The sequence below is a fragment of the Cynocephalus volans genome, chromosome 1, assembly GCF_027409185.1.
Source record: "Cynocephalus volans isolate mCynVol1 chromosome 1, mCynVol1.pri, whole genome shotgun sequence".
NCBI lineage: Eukaryota > Metazoa > Chordata > Mammalia > Dermoptera > Cynocephalidae > Cynocephalus > Cynocephalus volans.
The window spans coordinates 73,247,444-73,258,271 of NC_084460.1; the positions used below are offsets into that span (position 1 = coordinate 73,247,444).

The 10,828-nt window shown below is 37.8% G+C and overlaps 1 pseudogene; it reads left to right on the plus strand.

The window, feature by feature from the left end:
* The window catches only part of LOC134380849 (coiled-coil domain-containing protein 28B-like), a 49,816-nt pseudogene extending 41,887 nt beyond the window's left edge, over nt 1–7,929 (plus strand).
* The last annotated feature ends 2,899 nt before the right edge of the window (nt 7,930–10,828 follow it).

Consider the following 10,828-nt stretch of genomic DNA (forward strand, 5'->3'; position numbering starts at 1 on the left):
TAACTTATAGAGGGTCTTTGTCATGAATGAGTGCTGAACTTTATCAAATGCTTTTTCAGCATCTATAGAGATGATCATATGGTCCTTGTGTTTGATTTTATTAATAGGGTGTATAACATTTATTGATTTGCGTATGTTGAACCATCCTTGCATCCCTGGGATGAATCCCACTTGATCGTGATGAATAATTTTACGTATGTGTTGCTGTATTCTGTTTGCTAGTAATTTAGTGAGGATTTTTGCATCTATATTCATCAAGGATATTGGCCTGTAGTTTTCTTTTTTGGTTATATATTTACCTGGTTTTGGTATCAGGATGATGTTTGCTTCATAGAATGAGTTTGGGAGAGTTGCGTCTGTTTCAATCTTTTGGAATAGTTTGTAAAGAATCAGTGTCAATTCCTCTTTGAATGTTTGGTCAAATTCTGCTGTGACTCCATCTGGTCCTGGGCTTTTCTTTGTTGGGAGCCTTCTGATAACAGCTTCAATCTCCTTTATTGTAATTGGTCTGTTCAAATTTTCTACGTCTTCACGGTTCAGTTTTGGGAGCTTGTGTGTGTCCAGAAATTTATCCATTTCCTCCAGATTTTCATATTTGTTGGCGTATAGTTGTTTATAGTAGTCTCGAATGATTCCTTGTATTTCAGATGAATCAGTTGTAATATCGCCTTTTTCATTTCTAATTTTGGTTATTTGAGTCTTCTCTCTTCTTTTTTTTGTTAGCCATGCTAATGGTTTGTCAATTTTATTTATCTTTTCAAAAAACCAACTTTTTGATTCGTTGATCTTTTGAATTGTTTTTTGGTTTTCAAGTTCATTCAGTTCTGCTCTGATCTTAATGATTTCTTTCCGTCTGCTAACTTTAGGATTGGATTGTTCTTGTTTTTCTAGTTCTTTAAGGTGAAGTGTTAGGTTGTTCACTTGCCATCTTTCCATTCTTCTGAAGTGAGCGTTTAATGCAATAAATTTCCCCCTCAATACTGCTTTTGCAGTATCCCACAGGTTTTGGTATGATGTATCATTGTTTTCATTAGTTTCAAGAAATTTTTTGATTTCCTGCTTGATTTCTTCTTGGACCCATATGTCATTAAGTAGAATGCTGTTTAATTTCCATGTGTTTGTATAGTTTCCAGAGTTTCGTTTGTTATTAATTTCTAGTTTTAATCCATTGTGGTCTGAGAAGATACATGGGATAATTCCAATTTTTTTGAATTTATTGAGACTTGATTTGTGACCTAATATGTGATCTATCCTGGAGAATGATCCATGTGCTGATGAGAAAAATGAATATTCTGAGGTTGTTGGGTGGAATGTTCTGTAGATATCTGCCAATTCCAATTGGTCTAGAGTCTTGTTTAGATCTTGTGTTTCTCTACTGATTCTTTGCCTAGATGATCTGTCTAATATTGACAGTGGGGTGTTCAGGTCCCCTGCTATTATGGTATTAGTGTCTATTTCCTTCTTTAGGTCTAATAGAGTTTGTTTTATAAATCTGGCTGCTCCAACATTGGGTGCATACATATTTATGATTGTTATGTCTTCTTGATGGATCAGTCCTTTTATCATTAAGTAGTGTCCCTCATTGTCTCTTTTTATGGTTTTTAGTTTAAAGTCTATTTTGTCAGATATAAGAATACCTACTCCAGCTCGTTTTTCTTTTCTCTTTGCATGGTAAATCTTTTTCCATCCTTTCACTCTTAGTCTGTGTGAATCTTTATGGGTGAGGTGGGTCTCTTGTAGGCAGCATATAGTTGGGTCCTGCTTTTTGATCCAGTCAGCCAGTCTGTGTCTTTTAATTGGGGAATTTAAGCCTTTTACATTAAGAGTTGTTATTGAAAGGTGTTGATTTATTCCTAGCATTTTATTGGTTGTTTGGTTGTCTTAGGTGTCTTTTGTTCCTTGCTTTCTGATTTACTGTTTGTTTTCTGTGTTTGTTGGTTCCTTAGGTTGTAGATAGTGTTTTTATTAGCTTGTTTTCTCTTCATGAATGCCATTTTTATTATACTAGCGGGTTTAGATTTTTCTTGGGTTTTTATGGCAGTGGTAGTTATTTTTCAGGAACCAAACCCAGTACTCCCTTGAGGATTTCTTGTAAGGGTGGTCTTGTCGTAGTGAACTCCCGCAGTTTTTGTTTGTCTGAGAAATATACTATTTGCCCCTCATTTCGGAAGGATAGCCTTGCAGGGTAGAGTATTCTTGGCTGGCAATCTTTGTCTTTTAGTATTTTGAAAATATCATCCCATTCCTTTCTAGCTTTTAGGGTTTGTGATGAAAAGTCTGATGTTAACCTGATTGGGGCTCCCTTATAGGTGATTTGACGCTTCTCTCTTGCAGCTTTTAAGATTCTCTCTTTATCTCTGAGTTTTGCCAATTTGAATATGACATGTCTTGGAGAAGGTCTTTTTGGGTTGAATACATTTGGAGATCGTTGAGCTTCCTGGATCTGAAGATCTGTGATTTTTTCTATACCTGGGAAGTTTTCTGCCACTATTTTGTTGAATATGTTTTCAATGGAATCTCCATTTTCCTCCCCTTCTGGAATACCCATGACTCGGATATTTGATTGCTTATGGTTGTCTGATATCTCTCTCAGATTTTCTTCAATGTCCTTGATTCTTTTTTCTTTCTTTTTGTCTGCTTGTGTTATTTCAAACAGCCCATCTTCAAGTTCAGAGGTTCTCTCTTCAACTTCGACAAGCCTGCTGGTTAAACTCTCTGTTGTGTTTTTTATTTCGCTGAATAACTTCTTCAGTTCAGCAAGTTCTGCTACATTTTTTTTCAGGACATTGATTTCCTTGTACATTTCCTCTTTCAGATCCTGTATACTTTTCCTCATTTCATCATGATGTCTAGCTGAGTTTTCTTGTATCTCATTCAGTTTCCTTAGAATTATCACTCAAAATTCCTTGTCAGTCATTTCAAGGGCTTCTTGTTCTATAGGATCTAGAGTTTGAGATTTATTAACTTTTGGTGGTGTACTTTCTTGATTTTTTGTATTTCTGGTATCTTTTTTTTGGTGTTTATTCATTGTGGCCGGGGGTTTCACAGTTCACCGGTTTGAGACTAATGACTAACTAGGATGTTGCTGTGGTTGCCAATTTCGTATGGCTCCCTCCGTGACTGCTCAGTTGGCCTCTAGTGCCTTGTGTGTGTGGTTGCTGCGGTTCTTGGGCTTCTCCGGGGAGCCACCTTTCTGGTCAGCTTGGACTCTGCTGGGCTGGTGGATCACGTACCACAGGGTGTGTGATCTCTGTTGAGCTTTCACTTCCCGTGCAGGACTTCTCCCTGTTCCGAGTGCTCTGGCCCAGGCTGTTAGATCGTGCAGTGGCGACCCCACCGGGTGTGTGGTTTCTGTCGAGTCTCCGCCTCCCTGGCTGCACGTCTCCCCACTCTGTGCGTACTGTGCTGGGCTGGGGCGTGTCTTCTGCACCCCTCGTCTATCAGCTGGGCCTTCAAGACCCTGCTCGGCACCGCCTCGCCCAGGAAGTCTACCAGGTTTCTGCTGGGCACAGACGACCGGTCTCTCTGGGTGCCTTTGTAGCACTATGTAGATCTTTCTCGGGTCTTGTTCACCTTTGTATCCCCCCAGTATAAACCGAGTCTAGCGCCCACCTGCAGCCTGGTCTCCGGCCGGTTCAAGCGGACCTGGGAACTCTCCTACCACACTATTCCCAACCAGAAATTCGTTAGGCTTTTTTCCAAACTGGTGGCTGCAGAGATGGTATCTGCCTCCCAGTAACAGGGAGTTTACCTGGGGCCGGAGTCCAGGGTATGGTGGAGTGACAGTCGGCCCACCCGTACTTCCTTGCCCTTCCGCCACTGGCCCGGGACACCCCCCGCTACCAGCCCTGCCAGAGAACAGCGGAGGGAGTTGGAGCGGAGGTCGGTCCGCAGGCTCTGGAAAGCCCGGCACCAGGCCAAACAAGTGGGAGGGCTCAGTGATGGCCGAGCAGGGCGGAGCTGCCCGCACCTGGGAAAATGGAGGCAGCACCCGGCGGTGAGTGGCCTGGTGGTGCAGGCGGGAGCTGCGTGGGCATCCACCCCCTGAACAGAGCTGTGCCAGGAATCACTCACAGTGCTGTGCCAGGTCGGGTGCTCGCTCTCTGTCTCTGGTTTGCCGCCTTTCCCAGTTCTCGGCTGCTGCCGCCTCGGGCTGTTCAGTCGCCGCGCGGCTCGGGCGCTCCCAGGAATCTTCTTTAATGCCGGCCTGAAACCTCGAATCCTGAATAGGGCAGCTGGCCGCCTTCAGCGCGGCCCCGGCCTCTGGGATCCTGGCTGCATCCACAGCAGCCCTGGCGCCGTGTTCCCTGTTTCGAGACTCGCTTTTGCAGCTAAGAAACAGTTCTTTTTCTGCTCCACACTTCAAAGCTGTTGCCTGTAAATCCCCAGTCATCTTTTTTTTTAAAAAAAAAAAAAAAAAAAAGAAGAAGAAGAAAGGGCTGTCACTGGGCAAATTTGGCATAATTTTATGAAAATGAATAATGAAATAACGGTATTCATGAAATGAGAGTTTATGAGTCCATACTAATATAAATAAGAAAACAAATATATAAATGAGCCGTGAAAAAATAATAATGAAATTGTAAAGTCATAAGTTTGCAGCCATCATAGAAATTACTGATATAGCCATGAATTGATGATGGCTAGAACTAGTGAAAAAAATTTAGTGTTAATATTTACACCTCATGTTCTTCCATTAATTAATTATAATTTAAGAAGGAAATAAAGTAATTTTAAAGTGGATGAATTTCACAAAAACAACCAAGTAATCAAATTTTACATCATCAATAATGAGACAAACCAACACTGTGAGCCTCTTGATATGATGCACTAGAAAGGATGCAGCATCACTTTTATGGTATTTCTGCCAAAAATACATAACATGAATCTAACCACAGTGAAACATCAGACGAATCCAAACTGAGGAACTTTCTAAATGAAGAGCACTATTATTGTTTCTTAATGGCACATATAAACTACTTACACACAACCAAATGACTGAAATATGTTCAGTTGTCAGAAGTGATATCAACAGTGAATTGAATATTACAAGATGAAATCATGGAACAAAAATTAAAATCATGATCGTGCCCTTATGACGCAGACACTCGCACTCTTACCAAAATCTCCTGCAGTACTAGCAATATTAACGTGAGCAAGGTTATATATTGTGGTGTTGAGAGAGCGGTGGCCATGTTCTCCAAAATGGCCAGAGGGAAATATATGCTAATTTCTGGTAACTTCTACAACCAAAGAATGAAGGGGAAAGAAAATTAATGGTAAAATCAAATTATACGTAACTTTCTGAAACCTACTCTTCATCAAACCTATACAAAGCGTCTTGAAAAAGTTCATGGGAAAGTTCACGTTATCTTTCAAATACATTTTCCACGATTTTTTTGACATACCTCATGTAAGAAAAATAGGGCCGGCCTGTGGCTCACTCGGGAGAGTGCGGTGCTGAAAAATAGAAAAAGTATAGTCAGGATCTTTCACCTTGCATCTGTTACAAATGGGCAAGATTCAGCACATTCACTAGAAAACAGTTAGAAAAGTAGTGTAACTGCGCATGTGTGCCCATTTACTGATTGAGCATGATTGTGTAATTATGTGATGCTTGGCTTGTGACCACTATTGTGTGCTAAGAGTATAAAGGTATCTGCTCTGAACAGCTGGTCAGCAGAGCCTGGAAGTTTGGCAGACCATGGAAGGAGGGCAGAGTATGGAGGGCCAGCAGAGTGGAGCAGAGCCTGAGCTTGTCTTGGAGGAATAAAGAATGTCTGTGAAGCTCACATCTGAAGAATAAATATGTGTATCTCGCAAAAAGCTGCCAGTATCTTCTTTCAATTACCTGCACAGGAAGGGGCAGAAGGATCTGAGATTCCTGCCCGATACCTCATTCTTCAAGCTATGTGATTTTAGAATTAAATAGGTCCTTAGAGATTCTCTAATAATCCGAAGGAATCATTTACAAATGAGTAAAGTGAAATTAGAGGCAATCACTTTTCTGAGATCATCCGGCTAATTACAGAATGACCCAGGATTACATCGTGTAGTTCATGTAGTTTAACTAGTTTATTTGGAATTTTTTTTTAAAGAAATAATAATTTATGCCTAAGAGTGGGGAGATATAGGTTGGGTATAATAATATGCTTATAATAAATAATAAAAACGAAAAAAAGAAAAAATTTATTTTTTATTTTCTTTCTTTTCTTTGAAAAAAATATTAAGTACAAAAAGCAGTATAATTAGGGTATACAACTTGGCGAGTTGTATATCACCTCCAAAAGTTTCCTCCTACCCTCTTATTTATTATTGTTTTTGTGATAAGACACAACATAAGATCTACCGTCTGAGAAAAATTTTAAATGTGTAATACAGTATTGTTAACTATACTCACTAAGCTGTACAGTAGATCTCTGGGACTTATTTATGTTGTATAACGGAAACTTTGTACCCTTTGACTACCTGTTTATTTCCCCCTCCCTCTAGCTTCTGGCAACCATCATTTCACTCTCTGTTTCTATGAGTTTGTGTTTGTGGGATCATGTAGTATTTGTTCATTTGTGTCTGCCTTATTTCAATTAGCATAATGTCCTCAAGGTTCGTCCATGTTGTTACAAATGGCAAGATTTCATTCTTTTATAAGGCAGAATAATATTCCATTGTATATATATATACCACTTTTTCTTTATACATTCATTTGACAATGGACATTTCAGTTGTTTCTACGTCTTGGCTAATGTGAGAAATGCTGCAATCAACATGAGTGCAGATATCCCTTTGAGATTTTTATTTTAATTCCTTTGTATACCTTGAAGTGGGATTGCTGGATCTTATGGGAGCCCTATTTTTCATTTTTTAAGGATGCTGTTTTCCATAATGGATGATGGGTGTACTAATTTACATTCCCACCAACAGCATGCAAGTGTTCTTTTACTCCACGTGTCAGGCTGGATCACAGACCCTTCTACCCAGTCCTATGAAAGCCATGAGTCAGGTAGTCAAAAGAAAAACCAAGCAGCCGCTGGCAAAGTGGACATGCTTTATTCCTTTTTTTTTTTTTTTTTTTTTTTAGACATGCTTTATTCTTCAGATGCGAGCTCTGCCGACCTGCGCGGTTCAGAGCCGCTGCCTTCTAAACCGAAAGTCCACAATAGTGGCAATGAACAAAAGGGTACATGGGCAGGAATGCACACTAACTCTACTCTTACGTAACTTGTTTACAAAGGATGTGCTGAATCAAACCCAGCTGGATATGAGGCAAGAGGGCCTGGCCAAACTAATTCCACTTTCCTCATAACAAGCTTGCCAATACTTGTTATTGTTATCTTTTCTTTTTCTTTTTATCATAGCCACTCTAACAGGTGTGAGGTGATACCTCACTGTGCTTTCAATTTGAATTTCCCTGGTGATCAGTGATGTTAAACAACTTTTCATATATCTCTGCCATTTTTATATCTTCTTGGGAGAAATGTCTATGCAAGTTCTTTGCCCATTTTTTAAATTGGGTTATTTCTTTTTTTGCTATTGAGTTGTCGGAGTTCCTTATATCTTTTGTAAATCAACTCTTCATATACATGGCTTGCAAATATTTTCTCCCCTTCTATAGATTGCCTTTTCATTTTGTTGATTGTTTCCTTTGCTGCTCAGAAACTTTTTAGTTTGATGTAATCCCACGTGTCTATTTTTGTTTTTATTTCCTGTGATTTTGGTTTCATATCCAAAAAATTATTGCAAAGTCAATGTCCAGAAGCTTTTACTTCATATTTTCTTCTATGCGTTCTTAAGTGTCAGGCCTTACGTTTAAGTCTTTAATCCATTTAGAATTGATTTTTGTGTATGGTGTAAAATAAGGGTTCACTTTTATTCTTAAGTTTTTCTTCTTTCTTTTTTTCTTTTCCAGTCTATGCTTTCTATCTACAGTGACAATTTTCTGTTTTAGGAAAATGTAAAGGACCCCTTTGCACTGGGTTTGAAATTGGATCCCAACTCTTCCAAGCTTTCTTGTATTTCCAGCAGTTATCCTAGTTTCAAATCCTAAGCCCCCACACTTTTTCAACTTACATTCTTTTGTATGTTGTTATCCAGTTTCCCCACCATAATTTACTGAAGAGATACCCTTTCCCCATTGTGTATTTGTGGTATCATTGTGCAAGATTAATTGACAGTATGTGTGTTAGTTTATCTCTGGGATCTCTATTCTTCTTTATTGCTCTATATGTCCATTTTTACTATACATTTCCTTTGTAGTAAATTTTGAAATTAGGAAGTGTGATGCCTCAAGCTTTGTTCTGCTTGTTCAAGAGTGCTTTAGCTATTTAGGCTCCTTTGTGATTCCATATGAATTTTAGGATTTTTTTTTTCTATTTCTGCAAAAAATGCCACTGGGATCTTGATAAGGATTTCATTGAACCTAGAATGCTTTGTTTAATACAAAAGTTTAAACAATATTAAGTCTTCTACTTCATGAACAGGGGTATCTTTCCATTTATTTGTGTGTTTTAAATTTCTTTCAGCAATGTTTTGTAGTTTACAGTGTACAAGTTTTTTGCCTCCTCAGTTAAGCTCATGCCTAAGTATTTTATTCTTTCTGATGCTATTGTAAATAGAATTGTTTTTTTTAAATTTTCTTTTTAGATAATTTGTTAGTATGCAGAAATACAACATTTTTTTGTACATTGATTTTTGTATTCTGCAACTTTGCTAAATTTGTTGACTACTTTTGTTTGTTTTGGGGGTGAATGTTTAATTTTTTTAATTGACAGATAAAATTTTATGTATTTATCATGCACAATATGATGGGGATTTTTTGGGAATGCACATAATTTAGTTTCTTTAATTGAAACATAACTGATTATACATATTTATGGGGTACAGAGTTGACTGTGTAAAATATGTGATCAGATAAATATTATCAGAATGTTTATTATCACATATTGTAATTATTCTTTGTGTCCCTTAGCCAATCGCTCCCTAAACCCTTCCCACTCCACTTTCCCACCTCTAGTAACCATAGGTATGCTCTCTCCTTTTGAAAGTTCAACAAATTATTGTAGTCTCTCTTCCTTCCTTCCCTCCTTCCCTTCATCCTTCTTCTTTAGCTCCCACTTATAAGTAAGGACATAGAGTATTTCTTTTCTGTGCCTGGCTTATTTCACTTAACATAATTTTCTCCCAGCTCATCCATGTTACTGCAAATATCAGAATTTCATTTTTTTATGGCTGAGTAGTATTCCATTATGTACATATACCACATTTTCCTTATCCAGTCATCTGTTGATGGACTTTTAGGTTGGCTCCATGTTTGGCCTATTGTAAATGGAGTTGTGATGAACATGGGAGTGTGGGTATCACTTCAATGGTAATTTCCATTCTTTTGGGTATACATCCCGAAGTGGAATTGATGGATCATATGGTAGACCTATCTGTAGTTGTTTGAGGAAATGTTTTCCATAATGGCTGTACTAATTTACAGTCCTACCAACAGTGTAGGAAGATTCTCCTTTCTCTGAATCCTCACAAACATTTGTTATTCTGTCTTTTTGATTATAGCCAGTCTAACTGGGATGAGATGATATCTCAATGTGGTTCTGATTTGCATTTCTCTGATGATTAGTGATGTTCAGCATTTCTTCATGTATCTGTTTGACATTTGCATGTTTTCCTTTGAAAAACATCTACTCAGTTCCTTAGCCTACTTTTTAGTTAGATTATTATTATTATTTTTTTTACTGTTGTTTGGATTCCTTGTATATTCTGGATATTAATCCCTTGTCAGATATATAATTTGCAAATATGTTCTCCCACTCTATAGTTTGTCTTTTCACTGTCTTAATTGCTTCTTTGATGTGCAGAAGCTTTTTAGTTTGATATAATCCCATTTATTTTTTATTTTTTCTGTTGCTTGTGCTTTTGAGGTCATATTCATAAAGACTTTGTCCAGTCTTACGTCCTGAAGTGTTTGCCATATGTTTTCTTTTAGGAGTTTTATAGTTTCCGGTCTTATACTTACATCTTTAAACCATTTTGAGTTGATTTTGGTATATGGCAAGAGATAAAGATCTAGTTTCATACTTCTGCATAGGGATGTATGATTTTCCCAGCACCATTTATTGAAGAGGCAGTATTTTCCCCAATGTATGTTCTTGTTGACTTTGTCAAAAATCAGTTGGCTGTAAGTCTGTGGGCTGATTTCTGGGTTCTCTATTCTGGTCCATTGGTCCAATTGTCTATTTTTATGCCAGTGCCATGCTGTTTTGGTTACTGTAGCTTTGTATTATAATTTGAAGTCAGGTAGTGTTATGCCTCCAGCTTAATTTTTTTGCTCAGGATTGCTTTGGCTATTCAGGGTCTTTTATTATTCCATATGAAGGTTAGGATTTTTTTTTTTCTATTTCTGTGAGGAAAATCATTGGCATTTTGTTGGGGTTTGCATCGAATCTGTAGATCACTTTGGGTAGTATGGACATTTTCACAATGTTGGTTCTTCCAATCCAAGAGCATGGAATGTCTTTTCATCTTTTGATGTCTGCTTTAACTTCTTTTAGTAGTGATTTGTAGTTTTCATTGTAGAGATTTTTCACGTCTTTGGTTAAATTGATTCCTAGGTATTTTATTTTTTTGGTGATTGTTGTAAGTGGGCTTGCTTTCTTGATTTCTTTACTGCTACTTCATTATTGAAGAATAAAAGCACCACTCATTTTTAAGTGTTGCTTTTGTATCCTGCAACACTACTAAAATTGTTAATCAGCTCTGAGTTTTTTTGGTAGAGTCTTTAGGTCTTTCTATACATAGGATCAAGTCATCTGTAAGCAAGAACAGTTTG